We start from the raw sequence: 12,106 nt of genomic DNA, 5'->3' as shown, positions 1-12,106 counted from the left end.
ACCACTAGAGTGAAAGCACCGCCAGCATTCAAAAGTGACCAAAACATCAGCCAGGAAGCATAAGAACTGAGAAGTGGTCTGTGGTCACCACCTGCAAAACCAGTCCTTTATTGGGGGTGTCTTGCTAATTGCCTATAATGTCCACCTGTTGTCTATTCCATTTGCACAACAGCATGTGAAATTTATTGTCAATCAGTGTTACTTCCTAAGTGGACAGTTTGATTTCACAGAAGTGTGATTGACTTGGAGTTACATTGTGTTGTTTAAGTGTTCCCTTTATTTTTTTGAGCAGTGTATAATACCACGTTTCATTAAGTTCACTACACCTTCTAATATAAACCTATATCCCCTTTCTAGTAATTAAATCATCGCTACCTGTTGCATTGATGTTGTAAAATAACAACCTATTGTTTAATAACTTACAATGTGTACTAATCCATCAGCCTAATAGTAAAAACAACCTCCCATTGTTCAACGTACCAGAAACAGATTATTGTTTTTAGAATTAATGAACTTTCTGCGTAACTCACTGTTGTCTAGACAAACTACATAATTTAAGAATAATAATTACAAATTGTAAAAGGACGTTCCATATTCAACTATGTAGATATGTGCTCCACATTACAACTGCGTCCTTTATATCCCGACATAGCACAACGATCACTACTCTTTTTCACCCTCTTACTAAATCATGTCATTAGTAAATTGTATCCACAAACCACTACTACCTAATAACATATTTTCATTGACCTTACTAGAAAGAAATTATTTGAATACCAGTCTATTAAACTATCCAATTCGACATTCCACATCTCCCAATGACCCTACTTATCCTTCTTCAAACAATCCAATTCAACATTTCTCATCACCCAATGACCCTACTTATCTTTCTTCAAACTATCCAATTCAACAGTTCAACAGTTCAACAGTTCCGTCTAACACAGAAAACCCTCTACAATATCTATCATTCTCTACCGCTGACTTTCCATCTAACGGTGCTTCAAACGATGATAAATTATTTAAAAGTTATAGTCAAAACAAACAAAACATCTATTCACAGAGATGCAACTTTAATTACTATGTTATACTATCCACTGAGTTGGTAAGACAATCTCTTTCGTATAATTTTATCAATTAAACCAGTAATCGACGTCAACATCATCAATGTAAGAGTTTTGCTTCCGTCCCTACCTGGGCTTGAACCATGGACCCTCTACACACATCGACAACATTCACCCTCGAAACACCGATATCCGTCGCTCCACAAAATCTGTGGTCCTTGCAAAGCAAGTTAAACAACTACTTCCACGTCGCAGAGCAAGTTACGTCACCACTCTAAACGCCACTAGTTCACACCACTAACTAGCTAGCCCTTTCACACCGGTAACATTCAACCCCTTTGACTTCCTACTCCTCAGCAACCATTGATCCTTGTACACCAAACGTAACCCATAATGTTCCTTACAGCTCTCTCACATTTCAGCGAGCCCCAATGGCTAACACCCGCAGACAAAAACATAGAAACTCTTCCATTATTTTTACTAGTAGACCAAATAAAACACATTTTCAAACAGCGTTCTGCATTTACAGTGGGGGGAAAAAAGTATTTAGTCAGCCACCAATTGTGCAAGTTCTCCCACTTAAAAAGATGAGAGAGGCCTGTAATTTTCATCATAGGTACACGTCAACTATGACAGACAAAATGAGAAAAAAAATGCAGAATATCACATTGTAGGATTTTTAATGAATTTATTTGCAAATTATGGTGGTAAATAAGTATTTGGTCAATAACAAAAGTTTCTCAATACTTTCTTATATACCCTTTGTTGGCAATGACACAGGTCAAACGTTTTCTGTAAGTCTTCACAAGGTTTTCACACACTGTGGCTGGTATTTTGGCCCATTCCTCCATGCAGATCTCCTTTAGAGCAGTGATGTTTTGGGGCTGTCGCTGGGCAACACGCACTTTCAACTCCCTCCAAAGATTTTCTATGGGGTTGAGATCTGGAGACTGGCTAGGCCACTCCAGGACCTTGAAATGCTTCTTACGAAGCCACTCCTTCGTTGCCCGGGCGGTGTGTTTGGGATCATTGTCAAGCTGAAAGACCCAGCAACGTTTCATCTTCAATGCCCTTGCTGATGGAAGGAGGTTTTCACTCAAAATCTCATGGCCCCATTCATTCTTTCCTTTACACGGATCAGTCGTCCTGGTCCCTTTGCAGAAAAACAGCCCCAAAGCATGATGTTTCCACCCCCATGCTTCACAGTAGGTATGGTGTTCTTTGGATGCAACTCAGCATTCTTTGTCCTCCAAACACGACGAGTTGAGTTTTTACCAAAAAGTTCTATTTTGGTTTCATCTGACCATATGACATTCTCCCAATCCTCTTCTGGATCATCCAAATGCACTATAGCAAACTTCAGACGGGCCTGTACATGTACTGGCTTAAGCAGGGGGACACGTCTGGCACTGCAGGATTTGAGTCCCTGGCGGCGTAGTGTGTTACTGATGGTAGGCTTTGTTACTTTGGTCCCAGCTCTCTGCAGGTCATTCACTAGGTCCCCCCGTGTGGTTCTGGGATTTTTGCTCACCGTTCTTGTGATCATTTTGACCCCACGGGTGAGATCTTGCGTGGAGCCCCAGATCGAGGGGAGATTATCAGTGGTCTTGTATGTCTTCCATTTCCTAATAATTGCTCCCACAGTTGATTTCTTCAAACCAAGCTACTTACCTATTGCAGATTCAGTCTTCCCAGCCTGGTGCAGGTCTACAATTTTGTTTCTGGTGTCCTTTGACAGCTCTTTGGTCTTGGCCATAGTGGAGTTTGGAGTGTGACTGTTTGAGGTTGTGGACAGGTGTCTTTTATACTGATAACAAGTTCAAACAGGTGCCATTAATACAGGTAATGAGTGGAGGACAGAGGAGCCTCTTAAATAAGAAGTTACAGGTCTGTGAGAGCCAGAAATCTTGCTTGTTTGTAGGTGACCAAATACTTATTTTCCACCATAATTTGCAAATAAATTCATTAAAAATCCTACAATGTGATTTTCTAGATTTTTTTTCTCAATTTGTCTGTCATAGTGGACGTGTACCTATGATGAAAATTACAGGCCTCTCTCATCTTTTTAAGTGGGAGAACTTGCACAATTGGTGGCTGACTAAATACTTTTTTCCCCCACTGTACATAGCACTCTTAATTATGATTTTCTCATTTATCTAGTAAACAATTACTCACATAAACTTCCACATCGTCACAAACTCCATATATAACATTAGAAACTTCTATGTACTCACATCAAAGAATTCCTTCGTGTTTTTTTTTAACCAATTCTCAATCAACACAAATCACTTCTTCAAATATACTCCCAGCGGAACCAAAAAAAAACTGACTGTAATTTCCAGGACACTGCCCTGTCTGTCCCAGAAAATACAGACTTGTCCACTACTCTCTAAAAGAACCTCAAAATCTCCATACCACTCCTTGATATTCTATGACTTAATTCTGTTATATATCGTAACTTATTTTCCAAACTTATATCAAATTATCATATCCATTTCTATAACTTATTATGCATCCTTCAGATTCAAATTACTTTCTGCTCTTTGTTCATAAGATAGCCCATGTTGTCCCATTCAATTATTTAACTTCGTTAGCTGACTTTTTCTCCTTTTTACTTACATTTCCTTGCCATCGTGCGCTCATTAAATCGCATACTTTATATGCCTCTTTCATATAATGTACAGTCGTTGTCAAAAGTTTTGAGAATGACACAAATATAAATTTTTACAAAGTCTGCTGCCTCAGTTTTTATGATAGCAATTTGCATATACTCCAGAATGTTATGAAGAGTGATCAGATGAATTGCAATGAATTGCAAAGTCCCTCTTTGCCATGAAAATTAACTTAATCCACCCCAACAAATTCCACTGCATTTCAGCCCTGCCATAAAAGGACCAGCTGACATCATGTCAGTGATTCTCTCGTTAACACAGGTGAGAGTGTTGACGAGGACAAGGCTGGAGATCACTCTGTCATGCTGATTGAGTTAGAATAACAGACTGGAAGCTTTAAAAGGAGGGTGGTGCTTGAAATCATTGTTCTTCCTCTGTTAACCATGGTTACCTGCAAGGAAACACGTGCTGTCATCATTGCTTTGCACAAAAAGGGCTTCACAGGCATGGATATTGCTGCTATTAAGATTGCACCTAAATCAACCATTTATCGGATCATCAAGAACTTCAAGGTGAGAAGAAGGCTTCAGGGCGCCCAAGAAAGTCCAGCAAGCGCCAGGACCATCTCCTAAAGTTGATTCAGCTGCGGGATCGGGGCACCACCAGTGCATAGCTTGCTCAGGAATGGCAGCAGGCAGGTGTGAGTGCATCTGCACACACAGTGAGGCGAAGACTTTTGGAGGATGGCCTGGTGTCAAGATGGGCAGCGAGGAAGCCACTTCTCTCCAGGAAAAACATCAGGGAAAAAAGCTTGTCTGGAGAAGACAAGGTGAGCGCTAAAATCAGTCCTGTGTCATGCCAACAGTAAAGCATCCTGAGACCATTCATGTGTGGGGTTGCTCCTCAGTCAAGGGAGTGGGCTCACTCACAATTTTGCCTAAGAACACAGCCATGAATAAAGAATGGTACCAACACATCCTCCGAGAGCAACTTCTCCCAACCATCCAAGAACAGTTTGGTGACGAACAATGCCTTTTCCAGTATGATGGAGCACCTTGCCATTAGGCAAAAGTGATAACTAAGTTGCTCGGGAACAAAACATCGAAATGATGGGTCCATGACCAGGAAACTCCCCAGACCTTAATCCCATTGAGAACTTGTGGTCAATCCTTAAGAGGCGGGTGGACAAACAAAAACCCACAAATTCTGACAAACTCCAAGCATTGATTATGCAAGAATGGGCTGCCATCAGTCAGGGTGTGGCCCAGAAGTTAATTGACAGCATGCCAGGGCGGATTGTAGAGGTCTTGAAAAAGAAGGGTCAACACTACAAATATTGACTCTTTGCATAAACTTAATGTAATTGTCAATAAAAGCCTTTGACACTTATGGAACGCTTGTAATTATACTTCAGTAACATATGACAAAAATATCTAAAAACACTGAAGTATCAAACTTTATGAAGACCAATAATTGTCATTCTCAAAACTTTTGACCATGACTGTATAGCCCATTTCGTGTTGCTTACGACGATATTGTCAGACTTATCCCTTTAAAAAAAAAAAAAAAACTTACTCATTATCTGTCCATGCTGATAAATCACTAAGATATGGTTCCACATAGAAAAATCCTAATTTACTTAACATCTATTACTTTTACAAGAGACTTATTCTAAATGCGGATTTGCCTGTAATAATTTTGTCATTTCCTGTCTCTCTCTTCGAGTTAAATGAAGCTCTGCTTTACTCTTAATGTTGACTGTTTTTACAGATACAGGTCTACTAAGCTGGCCATTCATTACTACTATTAGTTCATGCAATATTAGTAATTAAATACTTAAATCAAATCCCCATCCTGATCTGTATTAAAATTTAATTTGCCTATTTTGTCTTTGGTACTATGATTCAATATGTTACATTGAATCTGCTCCATCTCATGGCCGTTTTGAGTACTTCTCTCTTCTTTTTATGATGATTTACCACATCAAAGGTCCGTAACCTATTCCTTTTATAATGCTTTACACACTACGGAAATAAAACGCAATATCTTTATGATGTGAAGATGCTGGAGGAAACAGGTACAAAAGTATCTATATCCACAGTAAAATTAGTTCTATATCGACATAACCTGAAAGGCCGCTCAGCAAGGAAGAAGCCACTGCTCCAAAACCGCCTTAAAAAAGCCAGACTACAGTTTGAAACTGCACATGGGGACAAAGATCATACTTTTTGGAGAAATGTCCTCTGGTCTGATGAAACAAAAATATAACTGTTTGGCCATAATGACCATTGTTATGTTTGGAGGAAAAAGGGGTGGCTTGCAAGCCGAAAAACACCATCCCAACCTTGAAGCACGGGGGTGGCAGCATCATGCTACATGCTGGAGGAACTGGTGCACTTCACAAAATAGATGGCATCATGAGGAAGGAACATTATGTGGATATATTGAAGCAACATCTCAAGACATCAGTCAGGAAGTTAAAGTTTGGTCGCAAATGGGTCTTCCAAATGCACAATGACCCCAAGCATACAAAGTTGTGGCAAAATGGCTTAAGAACAACAAAGTCAAGGTATTGGAGTGGCCATCACAAAGCCCTGACCTCAATCCTATAGAAAATGTGTGGGCAGAACTGAAAAAGCGTGTGCGAGCAAGGAGGCCTACAAACCTGACTCAGTTACACCAGCTCTGTCAGGAGGAATGGGCCAAAATTCACCCAACCTATTGTGGGAAGCTTGTGGAAGGCTACCTGAAATGTTTAACTGAAGTTCAACAATTTAAAGGCAATGCTACCAAATACTAATTAAGTGCATGTAAACTTCTGACCAACTGGGAATGTGATGAAAGAAATAAAAGCTGAAATAAATAATTATCTCTACTATTATTCTGACATTTCACATTCCTAAAATAAAGTGGTGATCCTAACTGACCTAAGACAGGGAATTTTTCCTAGGATTAAATGTCAGGAATTGTGAAAAACTGAGTTTAAATGTATTTGGCTAAGGTGTATGTAAACTTCCGACTTCAACTGTACACCCTCACGTCCTTAGCCAAGGTAGGCCACCAGTACTTTCCGGTCAGGCAGAGCACTGTACGACCGATACTTGGGTGACCAGAGGAGGGGGACGTGTGTGCCCAGTAGATCAGACGGTCACAGATAAGAGCAGGCATGTACTGCAGCCCAGCTGGACACTGCGGTGGAGATGGCTCTGTGCGTAATGACTGCTCTATATATGCGTCCATCGACCATACTACCGGCGCCACAATGCAGGAGGCTGGGAGTATGGGGGTGTTGTTTCTGGGCCTCTCCTCTGTGTCGTACAGCCATGACAGTGCATCTGTCTTCACGTTCTTCGTACCCGGGATGTATGATGGAGTGAAATCAAACCGGGTGAAGAATAGGGCCCACCTGGCCTGGGGAGGGTTCAGCCTCCTCGCTACCCGGATGTACTCTAGGTTACGGTGGTCTGTCCAGACGAAGAAAGGGTGTTTCGCCCCTTCGAGCCAATGCCTCCACACGGTCAGGGCTCGGACAACAGCCAACAGCCCCCGATCACCAATGTTGTAGTTCTGCTCTGCCGGGCTGAGCTTCTTGGAGAAGAAGGCACAGGGGCGGAGCTTGGGTGGCGTGCCCGAGCGTTGAGATAGGACAGCGCCTATCCCTACCTCGGACGCATCCACCTCCACTACGAACGGTAGTGATGGATCTGGGTGGGCCAGTACCGGGGCTGAGGTGAACAGACCCATCAGGTTACTGAAGGCCCTGTCAGCCTCAGCAGACCAGTGGAGCCGGGATGGCCCACCCTTCAACACAGATGTGATGGGAGCTGCGACCTTGCCAAAGCCCCGGATAAACCTCTGATAGTAGTTGGCAAAGCCAATAAAGCGCTGCACCTTTACCGTGGTTGGAGTCGGCCAATTACATTTACATTACATTTTAGTCATTTAGCAGACGCTCTTATCCAGAGCGACTTACAGAAGCAATTAGGGTGAAGTGCCTTGCTCAAGGGCACATCGACAGATTTTTCACCTAGTCGGCTCGGGATTAGAACCAGCAATTATGCACGGCTGAAATGCAATCTCCCACCATCTCCACACCTGAGGTGGTAATGCGGTATCCGAGGAAGGTGACTGACTGTTTGAAAAACAGACACTATTCTGCCTTGGCATAAAGGTAATTTTCCAACAGTCGGGCCAGCACAACAGTCGAACCAGAATGTTATCGATGTAGACCATTACACCGCGACCAAGCATGTCCCGAAACACGTCGTACACAAAGGACTGGAAGACGGATGGAGCATTCATCATACCGTACTCCATCACCAGGTATTCATAATATCCCGTGGTTGTGCTGAATGCTGTCTTCCACTCGTCCCCCTCTCGGACACGCACCAGGTTGTACGCACTCCGGAGATCTAATTTGGTAAAGAAGCGCGCCCCATGCATTGACTCGATCACAGAAGGAATGAGGAGGAGAGGATAACTAAATCGTATCGTCTCCTTGTTCAGTGATCAATAATCAATGCAATGCAATGCAAGGGCGCAAACAGCCGTCTTTCTTCTTCATAAAAAAGAAACTTGAGGAGGCGAGCGAAGTCGAGGGACGTATTAACCCCTGGCACAGGGACTCGGTGACGTGTGTCTCCATAGCCTCCGTTTCAGCCTGTGACAGGGGATACACATGACTCCTGGGAGGCACAGCGTCTACCCGGAGGTTTATCGCGCAATTCCCCGCCCGATGAGGTGGTAACTTGGTCGCCTGCGTTTTGGAAAACACATGCGCCAAATCGAGGTATTCGGGGGGAATGCGCACAGTGGAGGTACTGTCTGGACTTTCCACCGTGGTTGCACCAATGGAAACACCTACCCTTTACACTCTCGCGACCACCCCGTGAGAACCCTCTGAAAAGATGGGGTTGTGGAGTGCTAACCAAGGAATACCTAATAAAACAGGGAAAGCAGGAGACTCAATAATAAAAAAAAGTGACTTGCTTGCGATGAGTCTCGTGGGTCACCATAGTGCCTGGTTCTGTAACTTCCCTAACAAACCCGGACCCTAATGGTCGACTGTCAAGTGCTCTGATGGGAAGTGGAATGGATAGGGGAAACAATGAAATGCCTAGACTGTGTAAGAATGACCTGTCCATAATGTTCCCAGCTGCGCCTGAATCGACTAGCGCCTTACACTGGGGAACTACAATGTGATCAGGAAAGTGGATGGGTAGGGTACAGTGCACAGCAGAGGGCTCTGAACGAGTGTGGGTGTTCGATACCTGGGGTGACGCGAGAGTGCCCTGCCTGCCGCCTCCAGACCCAAAAGAACGCTGACGACATTGTGCGGTGAAATGTCCTCTCGTGCCACCAGAGTGACACTGGCGCTGTCATCCTCCGCTCTCTCGGATTGCCGCTCCACCCAGGCGGAGTTGGAACGGGCAGACCCCCTCCAGGACGTCCTCTGGCCGCCAGCAGGTTGTCCAAGCAGATGGCCATGTCCACCAGTTGAGTGAAGGTCAACATGGTGTCCCGGCAGGCTAGCTCCCTTCGGACGTCCAGATGGCACCGGAAGTGGTCGATGAGGGCCCGCTCGTTCCACCTGGACCCAGCTGCTAGAGTCTGGAACTCCAGGGCGAAGTCCTGCGCGGTCCTCGTCCCCTGCCTCAGGTGGACCAGCCGCTCTCCCGCCTCTCGACCCTCGGGCGGGTGATCGAAGACAGGCCGAAAGAGGCGAGAGAACTCCCCGTAGTTGTCCAACGCGGCTCCTCCTTCATTCCAGACCGCGTTGGCCCACTCCAGAGGCAGGAGGCGAGGGCGGACACCTTCCCCCACTCCGATTGGGCCGGGCTGATGCTGGAATAATAGAGCTCCAGTTGGAAGAGGAATCCTTGGCAGAGAGCAGCTGTCCCGTCGAAATCCCTTGGTCAGGATATATGGATCCCTCTGGGTGCTGGGATGTTGGTGGCTGGATCCGGTCACCCAGCTGGTCTCGACAGATCGGGTCCTCTCCTCTTCAGGCATTGGATGACCTGGAGAACCCAATCCATAGCTTCTCCCAAGCTGGCTAGAATCGTCGAATGCTCCTGGACCCGTGCCACGACTCCAGGCATACGCTCCTCTCCCGCTGACTCTGTAGTTGGTGGGTGATTCTGTGATGGGTGATTTGAAGGAGTAAGGCGCAGGAGGGTAAATCACAGAATTCAGAGTTTATTCCGGAATACAGAGTTACGCAGGATCCGTCAAACAGTCCAATGCGCAAAACAGGCGCACTTGAACAAAACAGGCACACGGGGAAAATATACCCCGGCAATACAAAATGCACTTAGCTCAACCGAGCTACTCTCTCCTCACATGAAACAATCACCCACAAGGACAAGGGGGCAGAGGGAACACTTATACATGTCCTAATGAGGGGATATGAACCAGGTGTGTGTAATAGACAAGACAAAACAAATGGAATGATGAGATGTGATGCGGCAGTGGCTAGAAGGCCGGTGACGACGAACGCCGAAGCCTACCCGAACAAGGAGAGTAGGCAGTTTCGGAGGAAGTCGTGACAGTATTCCTAGAGCCATTTCTTTTATCCTATAGTCACACTCATGTAGAATGCCTGAAGCTTTAACAGTACTTAAAGCTGTGTGTGTGTGTGTGCAGTGGTGTAAAGTACTTAAGTAAAAATACTTTTAAGTACTACTTAAGTAGATATTTGTGGTATCTCTACTTTACTTTACTATTTATATTTTTGACAAATTTTACTTCACTACATTCCCCAAAAAAAAAAAGATTTTCGCAGACACCCAAAAGTACTCGTTACATTTTGAATGCTTAGCAGGACAGGAAAATGGTTCAATTCACACACTTATCAAGAGAACATCCCTGGTCATCCATACTGCCTCTGATCTGGTGGATTCACTAAACACAAATGCTTTGTTTGTAAATTATGTCTGAGTGTGCCCCTGGCTATCCGTAAATTAAAAAACCGAGAAAATAGTGCGGTCTGGTTTGCACAATAAAAGGAATGTGAAATGATTTTTACTTTTACTTTTGATACTTAAGTATATTTAAAACCAAATACTTTTACTCAAGTAGTATTTTACTGGGAGACTTTTACTTTAGTAATTTTCTATTAAGGTATCTTTACTTTTACTCAAGTATGAAAATGGTGTGTGTGTGAGAGCGGGAGAGGGGAGAGAGAGAGAGAGAGAGAGAGAGAGAGAGAGAGAGAGAGAGAGGAGCGAGAGGCGAGAGAGAGAGAGAGAGAGCGAGAGAGAGCGAGAGAGAGAGAGAGAGAGAGAGAGAGAGAGAGAGAGAGAGAGAGAGAGAGAGAGAGAGAGAGAGAGAGAGAGAGAGAGAGAGAGAGAGAGAGAGAGAGAGAGAGAGAGAGAGAGAGAGAGAGAGAGAGAGAGAGAGAGAGAGCGAGCTGTGGCCTACTTAAACATTGAGAGCATTAATAGCTGTATGTTACACTGACTTTGAATGTTTATGGTGAAAATGCTATTAAAACATTCTGATGTATATAATTTTGTGTTTCCGTCCCTTACAATGAAATAATAGTATGCCTATAACTCAATGCACTGTTTATTAAATGGAATAATCTTTCTTTAGGGCCAGATTTTAGCAAATGCATCCATTTCAATTAATCGCAATTAACTAATGCCATTAACTCGATACATTATTTTAATTGTTGGACAGCCCTTATATATACAGTTGAAGTCGGAAGTTTACATACACCTTGGACAAATACATTTAAATTCAGTTTTTCAAAATTCCTGACATTTAATCGTAGTAAAAATTCCCTGTCTTAGGTCAGTTAGGATCACCACTTTATTTTAAGAATGTGAAATGTCAGAATAATAGTAGAGAGAATTATTTATTTCAGCTTTTATTTCTTTCATCACATTCACAGTGGGTCAGACGTTTACATACACTCAATTAGTATTTGGTAGCATTGCCTTTACATTGTTTAACTTGGGTCAAATGTTTCGGGTAGCCTTCCACAAGCTTCCCACAATAAGTTGGGTGAATTTTGGCCCATTCCTCCTGACAGAGCTGGTGTAACTGAGTCAGGTTTGTAGGCCTCCTTGCTCGCACACGATTTTTCAGTTCTGCCCACAGATTTCCTATAGGATTTGAGGTCAAGGCTTTGTGATGGCCACTCCAATGCCTTGACTTTGTTGTCCTTAAGCCATTTTGCTTGAGGTCATTGTCCATTTGGAAGACCCATTTGTGGCCAAGGTTTAACTTCCTGACTGATGTCTTGAGATGTTGCTTCAATATATCCATATTATTTTCCTTCCTCATGATGCCATCTATTTTGTGAAGCGCACCAGTCCCTCCTGCAGCGAAGCACACCCACAGCATGATGCTGCCACCCCCGTGCTTCACGGTTGGGATAGTGTTCTTCGGTTTGCAAGCGACCCCCTTTTTCCTCAAACAAAATGA

Source organism: Coregonus clupeaformis, chromosome 20 (assembly GCF_020615455.1).
Source record: "Coregonus clupeaformis isolate EN_2021a chromosome 20, ASM2061545v1, whole genome shotgun sequence".
In the NCBI taxonomy this organism is placed as follows: Eukaryota; Metazoa; Chordata; class Actinopteri; order Salmoniformes; family Salmonidae; genus Coregonus; species Coregonus clupeaformis.
This window is presented reverse-complemented; position numbering follows the sequence as displayed.